Genomic DNA, 19,364 nt, shown 5'->3' on the forward strand with positions numbered 1-19,364 from the left:
CAGATCAGAAACAAAACTGATACTGGTTTTTTCTTTGCCGAGCATTCCCAGCCTGACGACGGGGAATATTCATGAGCATGTGAATCCATGCCAGACCCCATGCTGGAGAACCTGTTGACTGTTAGTTGGGGCTTGCACATTCACTATGGCTTTCACCAACTCTTCTCTCGGCTCAATTCCTTTCTCACTCAGCCTATGTCCCAAGTATTTAATTGAACTTTGTCTAAATGTAAACTTGCCTTTTGAATCGTCAAACCAGCTTCTCCTAGGAGAACTAAAATCTTGCTAAACCTTTGAACATGCTCCATCATATCCTTTCCCGTGATCAAGATGTCATCTTGAAAAGTATACCACGCCCTTCATCCCTTTGAGTAACTGGTGCATGATTCACTGGAAAAACACTGACGCCAATCCAAATGTCATCCTTTTACAGTAAAACATCCCTTCTGGAGTTACAAAAGTGGTGAAGCGTCTACAATCCGGGTGCAGCCTTACCTGGAGATATGCTGAAGCCATGTCTAGCATACTAAAAACTTTGGCTCCAGCTGCCATGCTCGCAATCTCTCCTATATAGGGTAATGGGAAATTATCCACAACCACCTCTCTGTTGAAAGCCCTAAGATCTACGCACAAGCATACCTTTACATTGGGCTTGCGCACCACTGATATGGGAGCAACCCACTCAGAAGCCTCCACAGGTTCAATAACATTTTGCTCCTCCATACCTCTTTCTGGATGGAAATTGGAACTGTCCTAAATGTAGCTACTACGGGCTTTGCACTCTCTTTCAACTTGGTGCGAATATGGTGTCTCTTTAGATACCCTAAACTTTCTCTGAACACCTCTTTGTATACCTCTTCTGGCAAACATGTTCCCGTCTCCACCACCAATACATATTCAGGGACACTGGGATTCACTAGAATTTCCATTTTGCTCTGCTCATACCGGCCAAGCAAGCTTCCCCCTTTCTTTGACACAAACATATGTCACTGTTGACTTCCCTTTGCACTCCATTTTGGCTTCAAAGACCCCAAGTATCTCCCTTGATAGGCATTCGCTTTTCCACTGGGACTCCAGAGTTTAATGTTCCTACATTTTTCTTACCACACTTTGCAGTCTATTATGGTGTATTCAGGAGGAGGCGTGGCCAGCTGGCATGTGAGGACGACGCAACAGAAGCGAGCTCCCCGCCAGATCCGATCAAAATAGATCCTGCATGCGTTATATCAAAGCATTGCCTTTGCAAAGATATTGACAGATGTGTAAACCCCTGCGGCGTCAGCAGAATGACAAATTGGAAGGAATCAGCAGGGACATTCCGAGTAGAGATGCACTCAAAATGGCGGCAGTGATCTTTGGTAGATGAGGCAGAAGCAAGAAATCCTGTCAGCGATCATGGAGCCCTGAGGCACCCCCCACCCGGCATCACTGGCGGACCACCAGGATGCGCTGCCCAGTAACCAGTAAGGAATCACATCTGTCCCTGTAGTACGCAGCGTCTGTAGAGTCCCTGAATGCGGAGAGGGCCGATACAGAGTCACAGCCTGTGAAAGATAGGGGGAGGGACCGCAAGAGACCTCCTTGACACTCCAGAACACATGCTAGCAGGCAAATAGCCTCCCAAAGCACTCCTCCCCTTGGGCTTCCAATAACGCGAGTAAGGCACATATAAAGTAAAACAAACCGGAGTGCTTGCCACTGACAACCAACCTCCTTATCTCATCCCACAAGCACCAGAGACAGCAGCTGTGTCAGGATTAGTCAGGCGAGTACAAAGGCAGCGAATATGGCAAGGGAAATGTGCACTAAATCACACAGTGAATAGCTTCGAATTAAACTACGTGCACACAGGATCAACGACTCATGTATGCTAGAACCCAGGAGTGCAAATGGAGTGTGACAACAAAACCAATACATGAAAAGGGATGTGGGGTAAGCACCTGACCGCGAGGAAAGTCGGCAAGCGCCTTACCCCCAATTGCTGTTACAGGTACTGACAGCGCTAAACCCACGTGGAGGGCAAGCAATGACAGGATCTGTGAACTAACACTCTTGATGGTATTAAATAAGGGAACTAAAGAACTGTACTCACAAGGACGAGATAAACCTCTTGAATGTCAGCTAGCCCACGAATCCTGTTGATGAAACTGGGACCCAGAAAGGCTAGAACAGCAATGGGAGGAAAACTAAATACCTCGGTTGGAATAGTGATTACAAATTAGTGAGGAAAACATAAGCATTCACACAGGAGCTAGCTACAACCGCACACCACACCGAATAATAAAATGGGAAATAAATGCAGAAGTGCAATGGAAAACATGGAATGGATCCCAATAGAAAGTAAGGATCAGGAGCAGGGAAAAACGAAATAACCAATGCAAACTTCTCCCTACCCCTCCAAGGAAAAGACAGGAAGCTAATCTAAGAGGAAGGCTAAGGCATACGGGTTTACAGCAGCAAAGGACAGAGTCAAAGAAATATAGAACACAGACAAACTGGGCTGCATCTAAAAGGGGAAAGCACTGAGAAATGCTGCCTGCAAACAGAGGAAGACAAAAAGGGAATCAAGGGAGCAGAAATCAATTAGCGCATGAATCCGAGATTCAGGGCGGAGGAACAAGAAAACAGGAACTAGGAACTAGGTACAAAGGCAAGGCACAAGGAACAAGGGACTAGTCACAACAGGAATACTGCAAACGATGACCAGCGCTGGACTGAAGTAAGACTGAGGCTTTTAAAGCTGCTTAACGAGCACACGCCTCAGGTGTGCTGATTGCTGCACCTGCAGCCACAGCTGTTACCTATCCTCCACCCAACCTTGTCCTGCAAGGGTGGAGGTGGAGCAGAGGGCCAGGCATTCTGGGAAGCATAGTCCTTTGGTTAAAGAAGCATGCTGGCTGCCAAAAACCTGGAATGGATCCGGAAGGGAAGTAGCTTGGAAAATAGGGATTTAGCGCTCCCAATTCATCACAGCACTGTAGCATAAGGTTCGGAGGAAAGGTCCAGTAGGGAATAAACCCCAAATCATGCCCCCAAGTGGTGGGAACGGGAGCGAAGGGAGCAAGTCGTGACAGTATACCCCCTCCTACGGCCGTCTTCGGGTGCCCGCCACCCGCACGAAACATCTTCTTTCCATGATGGGAGTGCTTTTTCTTTGGAGGTGGCACTGATGGAAATGGTGGCCTGTGGGCAAAGGCAGATGGACTTCCATGATAGGAGTGCTTTGTCTTTGGAGGTGGTACTGATGGAAACGGTGGCTTCTGGTGAGGAAGAGTCTCATGGTTCGAAGAAAGGCATGAAGGACTTGCAGGACCTGAAGCAGAGTTGGAAGGTCCAGGAAGCTCAGTCACTGGGAGTGGACCCTTATAAGTCTTTGAGGAGGGAGGCAGGCTGGTGCAACATGCCTTAGACAATGGTAGAAGCCCTGTTAGCCTTTCTGCCGAGAGTGGACATGCGGGAGGTGAGGAAATTGCTGGCTTCAGGAAAGGTTTATGTTCAGCCATTAGAGAAGGTGGCTGCTGAAGTAGAGGTTCAGATTTTCTTCTGTCATCCATCTGGGAAAAGGCTTGTGGTTGAAAGTGACTAAGGTTTGACTGCACATGTTCTACGCCTTGGAGACCTGAAAGTCCAATGGGTTGTACAAGGCTGGTACTCCTGGTGACAGTCGTGTAACCACCTTGTTGCACGTGGGATACAACAGCAGGGACGTTTGGCATACTGATAGGAGTGATAGACGCAGTACTTGGTATTTTGAACTGCAGCAGTCATTCCCTTCCTTTGGCTACTAGCACCCAACTGGTGCTTCTTGGCGGAATTCTGTTGCACAAGTCCTGTAGGTAATACGCCAGTCTGCACCACCCCCTGTGCACACCCAGGTGAGTGGTTCTGACTCACCACTTGGTCCAGCTTGATGACTCTGAAGCGGGAGCTGGCAAAAGTCTCAAACTCTGATGCTGCATTTTTAGGAGGCTCTGATGCTAAAGTGAAGCAGTTGGGAGAATCGTCTTGTGGAAAAGGCAGGCATTCTGGTGCTCCTCCTGAAGCAAAAGAAAGGCAAGCTAGACGTTCATCGACAGTAAATGGTTGGGATTCAGGAGGAATCGCTAGAGCAGAAGAAAATACAGCAGGATCTGATGGTGTAGACAGGTATACCTCTGATATTGGCAGCGAGGCTAAGCAGGATACAGGCGTCTCATGAACTGAAGGCAAATACTCAGTATTCTCCGGGACTGAAGACATGCACTTTTGATGGACTACCGGAGGCTCTAAAGCTGAAGGATGATCTGCAGGATGAGTCACTGTAGCTGAAGACAGGCAGGCCAGGGGAAACCTTGAGGCTGAAGGCATGCAAGCTGAAGCAATCTCGGTTGCTGGATACAAACATGTCCAGGTCTTTGGGACTGGCTCTTGAGTAAATGGCAGACATGGCAGCGGTTCATTGGTTGAAGACACGTGTGCCAAAGATGACTGCAGGGCTGTGGATTGGATCATAGAAGAGTCAATGGTTGTAGGAGGACCGACAGAAGTCTCAGAAGTTGACAGACACATTGGTGGCTCAGGAATGGAGGGCACCTTTAGGGCAGTAGACTCCTTGGCACCAGTAACCAAAGACTGAGCTGTACCCTTGCAGTCCCTTTCTTTAGTGGGTGACACAGAGTCTCTTTCTTTGTAGAAGTCAAAATCAACCAGTGGAATCACCATAGTAAAGTCTCTGTTAATCAGGATTTCGTCAATTGTCCATTCCTCTGTTTTAGCTTCTGAAAGAGGCAGATTAACAATCAACAGTTCAGGAATCGCCTGCCGGTTTTTTGGTTCTGTATACTGTGGAATGAGTCCATCAGAACATGAAATATGTACTGTCTCTGACTGTTCGTATTGATCAGAATTGGCAGAAGGAAGAGTGAACCCAGAGGTAACATCGTTTTCCACATCAGCTTTAACATCTACTTCAGTCTCAGCAGCTGTATCAAGAGCAGGGCCTAAGCCTACTGTAGTGACTGAATCTGTGTATGCCACCATTGTGCATTGTGTTTGGAAATCAGAAGCTTGTATGTGTGCTAGCTCAGAATTATGACAAACTGCTACACAGGAAATTTTAGGTAAAGGAGTGGCTTGTAAATCTTCAGCTAACTGCAATCCCTGACAAACAGCAGAACAATTGTTAGAAACTGTGCCCAGATTAAGCGCTGTACTAGACGAAAGACCTTCACTCCCAGTAGATCTAACATATTGACAAATATCATGGTTTACCAAAGTCTCTGCACTCAGGGGCTGAACAGTGTTCACTTCCTCAACATCAACAGATAAAGTCTGAGGTGTATTCAGTAAAGAGTGCAAGGTTTTATTCTCCTCTTGTAAAGAAATGCATTCTTGTCTTAACTCCTCAAGCTTAGCTCTTAGCATGCCCTGCATTAACTGTACATCACTATCAGTAGGCACAGGGGGAGGCAGAGTGGCATCAGGGCTGGATCCTGCACTAACAATCTGGATGTGCACCGATTGTACATTGTCCTCTACTGCTTGCAGGTTCTGTGATTTATAGTTTCTCTTACCAACTTGGTCTGTGTTTCCCTTAAGCAAACTATTGACATTAGACCTCTTGGCATTAGGGGCTACAGTATGTACCTGTGCAAAGGAGTATGCTTTAGACTGAGGGTAGAAAACAGAAGTTATGCAAAGAACCCCTCAATTCTTTATGTTTGTACCATGAAACTGTTCTATCTGAGGTGAAGCACAACTGGAATCATGGGGTTCAACAACAGAGGTACTCTTGTATAATAAGTCTAACAGTGTGTTGTTTTCTGCGGCTAAGGCTTGCGCTGACATAGAATCGGGATCAAAACAAAAGATAGAACTAGGATCAGGCAATGTAGGATGTGCCATCCTATGGGAAAAATACTTTGCACGTAAATGCCCATTCGTGACAAGGAGTTCATTTAAGTCAGGACTAGTGATTTGATTGTCACAGGTAAATGTAGGGGAAGCTTTCTGTACAAACTTGTTAGAGGCCTTGCTGCCTTTCTTTCTTAAACTTGCCATATTCAATGGGAATTTTGGGCTGGTCATTCTGTCAGGATTAGTCAGGCGAGTACAAAGGCAGCGAATATGGCAAGGGAAATGTGCACTAAATCACACAGTGAATAGCTTCGAATTAAACTACGTGCACACAGGAACAACGACTCATGTATGCTAGAACCCAGGAGTGCAAATAGAGTGTGACAACAAAACCAATATATGAAAAGGGATGTGGGGTAAGCACCTGACCGCGAGGAAAGTCGGCAAGCGCCTTACCCCCAATTGCTGTTACAGGTACTGACAGCGCTAAACCCACGTGGAGGGCAAGCAATGACAGGATCTGTGAACTAACACTCTTGATGGTATTAAATAAGGGAACTAAAGAACTGTACTCACAAGGACGAGATAAACCTCTTGAATGTCAGCTAGCCCACGAATCCTGTTGATGAAACTGGGACCCAGAAAGGCTAGAACAGCAATGGGAGGAAAACTAAATACCTCGGTTGGAATAGTGATTACAAATTAGTGAGGAAAACATAAGCATTCACACAGGAGCTAGCTACAACCGCACACCACACCTAATAATCAAATGGGAAATAAATGCAGAAGTGCAATGGAAAACATGGAATGGATCCCAATAGAAAGTAAGGATCAGGAGCAGGGAAAAACGAAATAACCAATGCAAACTTCTCCCTACCCCTCCAAGGAAAAGACAGTAAGCTAATCTAAGAGGAAGGCTAAGGCATACGGGTTTACAGCAGCAAAGGACAGAGTCAAAGAAATATAGAACACAGACAAACTGGGCTGCATCTAAAAGGGGAAAGCACTGAGAAATGCTGCCTGCAAACAGAGGAAGACAAAAAGGGAATCAAGGGAGCAGAAATCAATTAGCGCATGAATCCGAGATTCGGGGCGGAGGAACAAGAAAACAGGAACTAGGAACAAAGGCAAGGAACAAGGGACTAGTCACAACAGGAACACTGCAAACGATGACCAGCGCTGGACTGAAGTAAGACTGAGGCTTTTAAAGCTGCTTAACAAGCACACGCCTCAGGTGTGCTGATTGCTGCACCTGCAGCCACAGCTGTTACCTATCCTCCACCCAACCTTGTCCTGCAAGGGTGGAGGTGGAGCAGTGGGCCAGGCATTCTGGGAAGCATAGTCATTTGGTTAAAGAAGCATGCTGGCTGCCAAAAACCTGGAATGGATCCGGAAGGGAAGTGGCTTGGAAAATAGGGATTTAGCGCTCCCAATTCATCACAGCACTGTAGCATAAGGTTCGGAGGAAAGGTCCAGTAGGGAATAAACCCCAAATCATGCCCCCAAGTGGTGGGAACGGGAGCGAAGGGAGCGAGTCGTGACAAGCTGGGTGGGCCGAGTCATCATATAGGCCCATAATGGGTGAAGCAGCATCAAGCAGACAACGTGCTGTTAAAGCACACAACAGGAGATAGGTAATCCTGCCAAAAAGACAGAGGACAGCTTCTGGGGGCAGTGCACTTATCTCCCCAGCCCCTATATGGCGTGGTCAACGCAAGAGGGGTGCAATAAGCATCAGCTGGCTCACGCACGCCATCAGCCATCTCTTAGCCAGACAGCCAACACAGAGAGGACAGCAACAGTGCACCCAGAGGGCTCCCGCAAACCGGCAGAGGGCGCAAGCATAACATATAGTCCAGGTCCCCTGACACGCAGCGCCACACCACTGAGATCTGCTAACAGAATACCCAGCATCACTAGCAATAAGCACCCAACACACGAAGGGCTACCAATACCACATAGCCGAACACCAGATCCTGGACCACCCCCCAAGAGAGGAATAGACGCAGGGACAGGAGAGAGCACACCATTTAAGCAAGACCTAGAAATAGCGAATAGCACCGGATTCCTGAGGGAAGAAAGAAGATGGGTGGCTAGCCAAAGCAGACTGTGATGGAGACATACACAAAGAAAAATTATCCAAAATTAGACCCTACGCAGGACCACTCTAAGAACAGAGAACAGAAACCCCAACACAAGGACAGTGAAAATAAGATCCTAGAGGCGATAGCAGCCATTAGGACGTCCATGGAAACCCACATTGGGGAAATAAAATGCAACATGAGCCTCCTACGCCAAGATGTGCGCAATCTTGCCCGCGGAGTGGGCAACACAGAAAAGAGACTAGTAGAAACTGCAGATTACTGCCCAAGAATTAACAGACAAAATCTGCATGTTACAAAACAGAGCTGAGGATGTAGACGGATGAGCAAGGATGAGCAATATCAGGATCCTAGCACTACCAGAGGGAACCGAGGGCAGAGACCCCACTAACTTTATCAAAAAAATATGCTCCTTCAGGAAATAGGGCCAGGTGCCCCATCACAAGGCTTCATAGTAGAAAGGGCACACAGGGCACTCACGAGGAAACCCCCACCCCCAGAGCACCTCGCCAAACCCATCATCTCAAAAATCCTCAATTACTGAGACAAAGAAAAAATCCTGGCCTACTCCAGATCGGGCGGTGAGATTCGTAGAGACTCTGCAACTCTGGCAACATACCCAGATTACACTGTCCAAGTGCAATGGAGGCGATCACAGTTCATTCCAACCAAAGAAAGGCTCCGACGATAGAAAATAAAATATATGCTTCTATACCCTGCAAAACTAAAAATATTGTACAAAGGGAAATCCCTCTTCTTTGAAACAGCGGAGGACGTAAACGAATGGATGGGCAAGCACAACATGGGGCAGATGACAGGAAGACAAGAAGATCCCAATGGAACTAACAGCCGACAAAGAAAAGAAATAGGGCCTCATATAGGGAGCAGTCTTAACAACCAAATTGGGTCAAATTAGGTGGGAACCCTGCACACCTGGTTCCATAAATCCACACAAACAAAAGGACCCCGGGCCAAGGTTACCAGAAGGGATATAGTAAAGTGGAAACGACATCCCCCACCCCTTTTTCCCTGACCCACGGACAACAGGCCAGTGTACCTTAACTCGCACCCCCATTTAAATGAACTAAGAGTACCACCAAGCACTCGGCCACCGAATCCTGAGATGCATCAGGAACAAATGGTGGCTAAGCCTCTACGGATCTACACCAGTGGGAACTACATTGAAAGTTATAATAGCGTTTGAGTTCAAGTTATACTGTTGGAGTTAAACAACAGTCAAACCAGCCACGGCAGAAAGTACGCCACAGGAATCCATGGGTCGCCATCAAGAACTGAGCCAACGAGATTGGCTCTCCGTAGACATAGGGATAGACAGAAGAAGGGAATGAGAGAAGCACCCAATGATAAGCGTGCTGTAAATACACACCCCGTGGGACTGCTGCCCCTCAAGTCAAGAAACAGTGACAACCCAAGAGGCCCCTCCGGAATAGGCCGCGAAAGGACACTAAAACTCTTAACTAGATGGCTGAGGACCCTTAAGATAGCCACATGGAATGTGCAGGGCCTCAACTACATCAAAAGGATGAGAGTGGTGACATACTTGCACTGCAAAGGGGTCCACATAGCCTTATCCCAAAGAACACATCTAACACCGGCTAAGCAGACACAAATACTTGGGAAATGGAGGGGCAGAGGGTTTGGGTCCGCCTACTACAACTATGCTAGAGGGGTACTTATATGGGTAGCCTACATAATAAATACTCACACAGACATAGAGGGGAGATTGGTACCGATACACCGATTTTTTGACAAAAGAGAAATCTGTATAATTAACACCTACTCACCCAATCATAATGCAGCAGCATTCTGCGCTTGCTATACACCAAACTGATAACCTATAGAGGAATGATGTGGATTTGGGGGAGTGGGGAATTTTAACTGCATATTAGACCCATACCTGGACAGATCGGACAGCATACCCAGACCTTCTATCCACCCCCTCACCCCCCAACCAAAGCTCTACACATATTAAACAAATTAGACTTGCAAGAAATATGGAGGTGGACGCACAGAGACAAGAAAGAATTCTCGTTCTTTATGGGTATTCATAAGATCTACACAAGAATAAATTATATATTCACAGGAAGGGAACACCTAGGAAACATTGTGGGGGCCTCATACGAAGGTAGAATATTATGAGACCACTCACTGCTGATTATAGAATGGATATTGTCCAGCCACACAGCCCCCATAACCACATGGAAACTGAGAACAGAAGCACTCAGACTACAAGTAGAACAATATTTCAAACAGGGGGGGCGTGGCTTGGCAGCCATGGAGTAGGCTGGGTTTCTACTGTGCTCCGTGATCCGACGATCGATCCTAGGATGCTGGAGCTACCACACTGCAAGCTGACATATGAAATTAACGCTATGGCTGTGGGAAAATGGTAGGAAGAGAAGGAGTTCATCCGCGCCTGAATCGGCCCAGGAGAACGTGTGTTGTGACACTTTGTTGCACGGACCGACTGCAGCAACAAAATTACAAAATGGCGGCTATACGAGAACAAAGGGTCTGTTCATGAAACTCCGAGCGCACATGAAACAAGCGGCATGGGAGGCAGGACACGGCCACTACAATGAGAGCAGATGCGGAGTCTGCACTGCGCTCTGCCCGACTCGCGGAGAAAAGAAAGTAAAGTGAGCAGAGCCGGGCAGCGAAGGGAGACCGAGGTGAATGGCGAGGGGCTGCGAGGGCATGTGAGCACGAACCGCGGCTCGCCGTAGGATTGAAGCGGACCTGGCCCCCTTTGAGCGGAGCTCTGAAGTAATGAAGGATGTGGTGTGACCGCGGTCCGCGGCCCGCGGCAAGACTGGAGTGGACCGAGCCCCCTGCGAGGTGCGGTGAGCGGGGCCCGCACACAACAGGAGACGCGACGCCGTGAGGGCGTGTGTAAATGATCCGCGGTCCGAGGTGGGACCAGAGCGGACCCGTCTCCCTGTGAGGTGAGGGGAGCGGGGCCGGCATCATCGAGGGAAGCAGCATGCATGAACAGCAGACCGCGGTGTGATCGGAGCGGTCACGGGCCCGTGGGCGGACTGAAAGGGTGATGAGTGTTCCCTGGTAGGGATACTGCAGCGAGGGCACAGAGGCCACTGAGGCGGCTGCCGGCAAGGACACCTGCAGAATAGCAGGTTTGTAAAGACGGGCGGCTTGTGCCCGCAAGCCAAATGCTGCAAGCCGAATGAACGGTGAATATAGTGCACTGCAATCAGGCGAGTGTATAGATACACGTGTGCCTGGTGGCATGTTGAAAATAAAACACTAAACTGCATAAAAGTCTTTTTGCCCTGGAGGTAATAGAAGAGCTGCCAGGATCAGCAAGTGCCCACTGAAGCAGGACAAAATAGGTCAGACTGGATGAAGCAAAAGTGCATGGTGGTGCCTGGACATAAGCTTGCAAGCTGAACAAAAATAACTCAGGGCGGGCACCGGGCACGTTGGATGCTGCCCATTACAGTAAGTTCCGGTGTCGTGGTGAGGAGGGGCTGCTGCAAGCAAACAATGTGGCTAAGGCGGATGCTATAAGCCTGATATACGACAACAAGTGACAATAAAGAGCATCTGGACCGGAAGTATGCCTGCTGGACTGCCAGGCAAACACCAAAGATTGTATCATACAAGTGGAAGCGCATCAAGGAACATAGTGCTGAGACTGCGCGCAGGGCGGTAGAGGTGTGCGAGGAGCTGTTAACGGTCTTAAAGATTGGGTTGGGCTCAGAAGCCTGTGAGAACACTGCAAGGCTCAATGGCTGGTTAGGCGCATGCAAGCTGTGGCGAGATGGAAGATAGTGGACTAGGGACGAAGCGCCCACCAGAAAAACAGCGCAGCAAGTCGGTTTGCGCAGGGAGAGTAGAAGAATTGGTCTGAGCACCCTTAGAAAGTCATGTGGCCATAACTGAGACACGATAGACTGTGGCCAGACTAATCTCTAACTGGCTCTCAGGAAACGCGCTATAGAGGCTAACGAAGTAACGTGGGAGGACACAGCCTCACTCGAAACGCAGCTTCCAAGCCGCTGCATAGCACAGCTGGTTGGGGCGGATACCCCGGTACCTGACCGGACTGGGGACTTCAAAGTCACATTGCAGAGTTGAGGCCAGATACTCAAAGAAGATCGCAAGATGTCAGTGAAAGGGCTGAGGACCAAAAGCAAACAACCAACGATGGAGACCTTTGCGAAAACACAGCAAACCCCTTTGACCCCGACACAAAGTACGGAGGCGGCTTCCGCGTACGGAGGCCCAGAAGGAGCAAACCATCAGGTCCTAGCAGCCATAACAGAACTGAGCACTAAATGGGGCGCAGCAATGGCACACCTACGTACCGCCCTTAATAAAATTGACGCAATAGGAATAGAAATCACCCTGCTGCGACAAGATGTTAGAGCGCTGGCGGAAAGTGGCCTTGAGAGCGCGGTGAAGACTAACACGGAGGTTAGAGCGAATAACGCAAAAGAGGTCCACATACTCAAACAGCAGGTGGCTAATCTTGAAAATCGAGTGGAAGAGGCGGAAGGACGGGCGAGACGGAACAACATCCAAGTGGTTAGCCTGCCGGAGGGAGAAGAAGGCCAGGACCCTACAAACTATGTGGAGACCATGATCCTGCAAGAGATAGGGGCAGATAAGCTCTCGCAGGGGTTTGCGGTTGAACATGCACATCGGGCTCTGATGAGGAAACCGCAGCCTGGGGCCCCACCACGGCCGATCATGTCGAACATTTTGAACTATAGCGATAGGGAGAAGATCCTGGAGTACTTTCGCAAAGGTGGAACGATAGAAAGGGCTTCTACTAACATCACTGCATACCCTGACTATACTTTGCTGGTGCAGAGACAGAGGTACAGTTATGTGGCAATTAAAAGAAGATTGCGAGCATCTGACATCAGGTACATGCTTTTGTACCCCGCGAGGCTGAAGGTCTTGCATAAAGAGCACGATAAGTGATGAGAATACATCAGGTCCAGTGTGGGGATAAGCGGGAGAGGGGAGTCCTAGTACTAATCTTGGGTACATTTGCTCGATAATAGGTAGCTTCTGGACTCCGCTGCCGAGTTGGACTGGAATATAGTACACTAATTGCATAAGCGAACTGGGTAGCGCTATGCGTAGCAAATTTAGGACAACCAGGAGCAACAGAATAGAGACCTATTTTCACCCCCCAAAAGTTAGTAGTAAGGCGGCCGCTAGGGTGCCTTTACCCTGCTGAGCCGCGAGCACAGGCTTTTGCTGGACCGGGCTAGATGCAGGGGTGCCAGGGATGGAGTTGGGCAATTGTTGGGGAAGGGAAGGGTGGCGGGAGGGAGATCGGGAGGGGTGTTTGTAGTTAGGGTAAGTTTGAACTGGGGAACGAGCCTATATAGACAGGAACAGGAAGGGAAACTGGTCTGCACTGATTGGGGGGGGAAATGGGAACTCTAACAAGACATGGGGGACCTTAAAATAATTACAACGAATGTCAGGGGCCTCAATAGTTATCTAAAAAGGAACAAGGTTATGTTGTACCTGCGCAGACAAAAGATAGATATTGCACTGCTGCAGGAGACTCATCTGACACGGGAAAAGCTGGGAACGGTGGTGAAGAAACGGAAAGGGGTCGTGGCGGGCTCGACATATTCTGCCTATGCTAGAGGAGTGCTCATCTGGGTGGCGCTGCATGTCCCATTTCACTTGTTGCAGGAAGCTGCGGAAGCAGATGGGAGAATGGTTATGCTAAGAGGACTGGTGGAGAACAGGGAGATATGCATTGTGAACACCTACGCCCCCAATCAGAATACGGCAACATATTTCAGAACCCTGAGTGCTAATCTTAGCATGTGTATGGGGAGTGCGGTGATCTGGGGTGGGGATTTTAACTGTGTACTGAACCCAATGGTGGACAGATCAGATCGGAAGTTTGATAGACCTGCCCCGGCGGCCAAAGCGCTGCAGACATTGCTAGACGATTTGGTCTGGCAGATGTGTGGAGAATGAAACAACCTCAAGAAAGCAGTACTCGCACTATTCTGGCCCGAAACAGTTGCATACGAGGCTGGACTATGTCTTTTCCACGTCGGAAATAATGATGGAGGCGGTGCAGGCAGAATATAAGGTGAGGGTCCTGTCAGACCACTCGCCCCTGGTTATTGGCTGGCAATACTGCCCCCCAAGAGCGAGGATCCGGACATGGTGTCTCCGGGCAGAGGCGCTTAAAGACCCCCTTTTTAGGGAAGATATAAGGGAGGAGATTATAAACTACTTTGAGGTGAATACAGGTAGCGTGGACTCAGCGAGCACGGTATGGGAAGCCCTTAAGGTGGTGATGTGGGGCGTCAACATAGCAAAATCTAAAAGCCTGCAAGGAGGAATCCTGGCCGATCTACAGGAAGCAGAAAGGGAATTGGAAAAGGCGCTGAAGGGGAGAGATGATACTGAGAGAGTCATGGAGTTGATACTTAAACTGCAACAGACATGTGCGGAACAATGGGATAGACTGTGTAATCTTAACTATAAAAAATATATAGAGAGACAGCATGCGGGAGGAGATAAAACAGGAAGGCTTTTGGCATGGTTATACAAGAGCGAGATCCCCAGACCCACCATTAGGATGATAACAAGAATAAGGAGTTTGCAAATTACCACAGGGTACCATACAGGGATGAGGAGAGAGGCAGTAAGCTGGACGCACTGATTACTTTGGAGGAGTTAGAAGAAGTGGTGAGACAGCTACTTACTAGTAAGACCCCAGGGGCGGACGGGTTTCCAAGTGAGTTCTATAAAGTGTATAAGGCACAAGTGCTCCCCCCGATGTTGAACATGCTAAATGAAGCATTTGAGATAAGACGGCTGCCAGAATCACTTAGAGAAGCGATCATAATACCGCTTCCCAAACCTAATAAGCCTGGACATAGCTGTGGCTCCTATAGACCATTGTCAATGCTGAACCAGGACAGCAAGATATTGACGGCTCTCCTGGTAAGCAGACTGCGAAGAGTCATTGGCAAACTAATACACCCCGACCAGACGGGCTATGTCCTGAACAGGAACATAACTCATAATCACAGACGGCTCCATCGGGTGGTTGAATGGGGGAGTAAGAATGAGGGTGAAATGGCAATAGTGTCCCTAGACGCTGTGAAGGCCTTTGATTCTGTCAAGTGGCCATGGCTGCTGGCAGCCTTGGCGGGCTATGGTATGGGGCCTGGATACATAACATGGGCAAAGATGCTATACAGTGAACCGTTGGCCAGAGTCAAAACAGGAGCAGTGATCTCCGAGAGATGGCAACTAGGCAGAGGTACCAGACAGGGGTGCCCATGGTCCCTTATGCTGTACATATTCGCTCTAGAACCCTTGGCAATATACCTCAGACAACAGTACGATACTATAGGCATCGAGGTGGGAGGGGAGCGACACTTGATCTCCTTGTATGCAGATGATTTGCTGCTGTACCTTAAGTACCCGGTGGAGAATCTCCAGTACATCCTGGAAGTTATGGATAGGTACGCAGGGCTGTCTGGCATAGCAGTGAATCCTCAGAAGTCTACTATTTTTCCACTAGGTAGTTATAAGGGGATCCCTGTCGGGCGGCTGCCGGCGCTGCAAGCTCCGTGGGCTGTTGGTACTTTTCGATACCTTGGGATAGATGTGTACCACACGGTGGAAGAAGAACATAGGCACAATACCGAGGTAGCCATAGTGAAAATTGAAAAGAGTATGACATTTTGGGTGAAGTTGCCCCTAGCACTGATGGGACAAGGAGCAATGCTCAAGATGGTGGTCTAACCCAGGCTCCTGCATTATTTCGGGAACATTCCGTACCTAATATCTATGAGGTCTATTATGTAGCGGCTCAACTGCAATATGTCGCTAAATGGCTCTCAGACGAAGCGACCCCTGAATCCAGCTTGTTTAGAGCAGATTGTGCCCCATTTTATTTAAAAGAGATGATTTGGCTGCCCAAGACAGAAATGAAAGCGCGCCCTAAAATGATGATGTTTGGGTGGAGGATGTGACGCCGAGCATGCCAGATGATGGAAAACCCAGTCCCATGTTCCCCCCAGATACCGCTGGTTGCGCTGGCTAGGGTAGATGAGCAGCTACGAATGACAATCAGGAACCACTGGGAATCGGTGGGGTTGGTGACTATGGGAGATGTCTGGCGGGGGGGGGATTATCATAAACTTTGAAGAGCTAGGAGAGGAAGTAGGTCAATATGTTACATATTATAGAATAGCGCAGAAGATTAAGAAAACTTGGCCTGAAACAGTACTGGAAGAAGAGCCGGATGTTACCATAGACACGATAGACACGATATATGATATAACGGAGGGAGGGCATGAGATTTCTAGATTGTACGAAATGATGATGTCCAAGGTTGAGAAAGAACTAACGCAACTGAGACAAGACTGGGAAGCGGAGGTGGGAGCACCGATAGAGGATGGGATGTGGGAACGTGTCCTGGGATAGCATAAAAAGGTGTCAAGAAACGCTAAATTGAAACAGATACAATTATATATTACGCACAGGGCATACATGACACCCCTGAGGCTATTGAGGTTTGCAAATGCTGGCAGACAAGCATGTCCCAAATGCGACGAAGAACAGGCTGATATGGTACATATGTTCTGGTCCTGTTGGTGATTGAGCGCTTCTGGAGCGAAGTAGCCGGGAAACTGGCGGAAAAGGGGGTCACTATAGTTATAGATTCAGCCTGGGCCTGCTTACTGGGGGGGTTCCCCAGATCGCAGAAACCTAAGCATAGAATTGGTTGCAAGCTGCGATAGTGCGTATGGAGGAGTGGTGTGGGAAATGGGGCTTTTCGATGTCTGTGGATAAAAGCGCGAGTATGGTTTTCTCAAGGAGAAGAGTGCAGCAAGGGTTGGACTTGGTTTTGAAAGGTGAGAGGGTGAAAAGCATGGAAGAGTTTCGGTACTTGGGGGTGATTTTGGATAGGAAGTTAAACTGGAATTTGTAGGTGAATGGAATGGTGGATAAGAGCAAACAAAGGTTGAATTTGTTGCAGGCGGTGACTGGGAAAGAGTGGGGTGCTCAGCAGAAGTGTCTACGAATGTTGTATAAGGGGTTGATTTTGAGTGTGATGGATTTTGGATGTCAGGTGTCAGTGGGTTTCACGGCGAGTCAGAAGTTGCGGTTGGACAGGGCTCAGGCAAGGGCATTGAGGGTGTGTTCGGGTGTGATGAGGTCCTCTCCAGCGAATGCGGTTCAGGTGCTTGTGGAGGAGATGCCGTTGGGGTTGAGGAGGGATGCGTTGAATATGAGATGGTGGGTGAAGTGCAGTGCGAAGAGTGTGGCTCATCCGGTGCGTGAATGTTTGAAGTATAATTGGATGTTTGATTATTATAGGGACCGGTGGAGGAGGAAGGGGGGCACTTTTGGGTTTCACATGTGGGAAAAGGGAGTTCAGTGGGGTGTGGGAGATTTGATGACTGTGACGGATACAGATTTGGAGAGATGGCCGAGGTGGATGATGGGGTCTCCAAAGGTGTGTTTGGAGTTAGCGAATGTGGTGTCGAAGAAGAGAGGATTGCGGGGAGAGATCAAAGCTTTGGGTCAGGCGTATGTGGCAGGAAAGGAAGGATGCAAGGTGTTTACGGATGGTTCGAAGGATCCTGTGTCTGGGAGAGTGGGTATGGCGTATTATCTGGAAAGCACTGGGGAGTATAAAGTGGGACGATTGACGAATGATGTGTCAATTTGTAGGGCTGAGTTGGTGGCGATTGCATTGGCGATTGATAGGGTGTGCGAGTTGGGGTTAGAGAAGGTGGTAATATTTTCAGATTCATTGAGTGGGATGCAGACGATTGTGGCGGGGGATGGTGATAGGAAGGACGCGATTATGGACATCAGGAGGAAGATTGATCGGTGCGTGCACGGGGGAATGGATTTGGAGTTGGCGTGGGTCCCCAGTCACAGTGGCATTTTGGGTAATGAGTTAGTGGATCTGGCGGCGGGTGAGGGTATGTGAAGGGGAGCGGTTTATGTGAATTACCTTTGAGTGTGGATGAGGTGAAGGCGGTGGTGGTGAGACGGGTCATGGATGAGTGGCAGGAGAGGTGGGTGAGTGGGGTGAAGGGCAGGTGGATGTTTGGTGTTCGTGGGAAAGTGTCGGTGAAGGTGGATGCGGGGAGTCTGGAATGGAGGAGGGAGGAGCAGGTGATGCTGAATCGGTTGAGGATAGGGCATGCGGGACTGAATGATTGTCTGTTTCAAGTGGGGAAGCGTGAGTCGAGGGATTGTGCGGTGTGTGGGGTGCCTGAGACTGTGGGACATTTTCTGCCTAGGTGTGAGAGACATGTTGAGGAGAGGGAATTGATGAGGGTTTGATTGTCTGCGCTGGGTGTGGCTGAGCTGAGTGAGAAGATTTTGCTGGGAGGTGACGGGGAGAGAGGCAGGAGGAGGAATAGTGTGATGTTGGATTTTGTGAGGCAAACGGGGCGGTGGGAGGAGTTGTGGGTTTATGTAAGCTAAGTATTGATTGGTGGATCTGGTGCACATCATCCTTTAGGATGGGGAAGCGCCTGCGTGGGACCGCCCATGCCTCTGATAATTAAGAAGAAGAAGACGACGACTCGAGCCACCGCCGTGTTTTAATTGATGCCTGATCATGCCAGGGCCCAAAGTCTCATTAGGGTCCCTCACCTGCTCGCTCAACGGAATCCTCTGCAAGGCACGGCTGCACCCTTTGCAAGGAAACCACAGACACCACATGGAGTACAGGTGCCTGGGGCAGAGCAGTGCCCCTCACCACGCTGACCGGGAAAGTGCTGGAGACTCCGGCAGCCGAGTCCCGTCTGCCACAAAGTTTGCCAGATCCTCATCCACTTCAGCTCAGTTGGGCTGCTGCAGGGGGACTACACGAGAGCAATCTGTACCACGGGGCAATCCAAACGCTTGTGGATCCTGGGGGCTTGACCAGTTCATTGCCACGAATACAAAGGTAGGCCACACCCAGGATGACGGAGTACCGATTTATTACAAAATTAATTTGGCAGATAAGTGGGTATAACAAGCCCCCAGCCTGAGAACGCAGCCAGCCCTCCTATCTTCCTCCAACAACTGTCCACCACCAACATTCTCTCTCTTTCTTCACTCTGCTCTGGAACAAAGAATGCAACTCAACTATATACATGTTTGCTTCCATCACTCAGGTGATGGAGCTGATATATAAACATAAGCACAATATAACAGTTACATTTAAAAGAAATAAGCAAACTATTATCACAACATGTCTTTTGCCAGGTACAAAATCTATTGTCAATTAAGAAGGGCATTACATATTACAATGAGATGCATAGGGACAGCTTTCATTTCAGGCAAACATAAAAGGCATAGGCCACTTTAAAATAGTTAACACATAATAATGATTTAACAATGATGAAAATCAAGTTTTATTTACTGTTC

The 19,364-nt window shown here is 48.7% G+C and overlaps 1 protein-coding gene across 2 annotated transcripts in view; it reads right to left on the minus strand.

Annotated features, from left to right (window-relative positions):
• CC2D2A (coiled-coil and C2 domain containing 2A) overlaps positions 1 to 19,364 on the minus strand; it is a 1,164,962-nt gene that overhangs the window by 871,637 nt on the left and 273,961 nt on the right. The window lies entirely within an intron of this gene.

Source organism: Ambystoma mexicanum, chromosome 6q, assembly GCF_040938575.1.
Source record: "Ambystoma mexicanum isolate Mex_15411 chromosome 6q, UKY_AmexF1_1, whole genome shotgun sequence".
Taxonomy (NCBI): Eukaryota; Metazoa; Chordata; class Amphibia; order Caudata; family Ambystomatidae; genus Ambystoma; species Ambystoma mexicanum.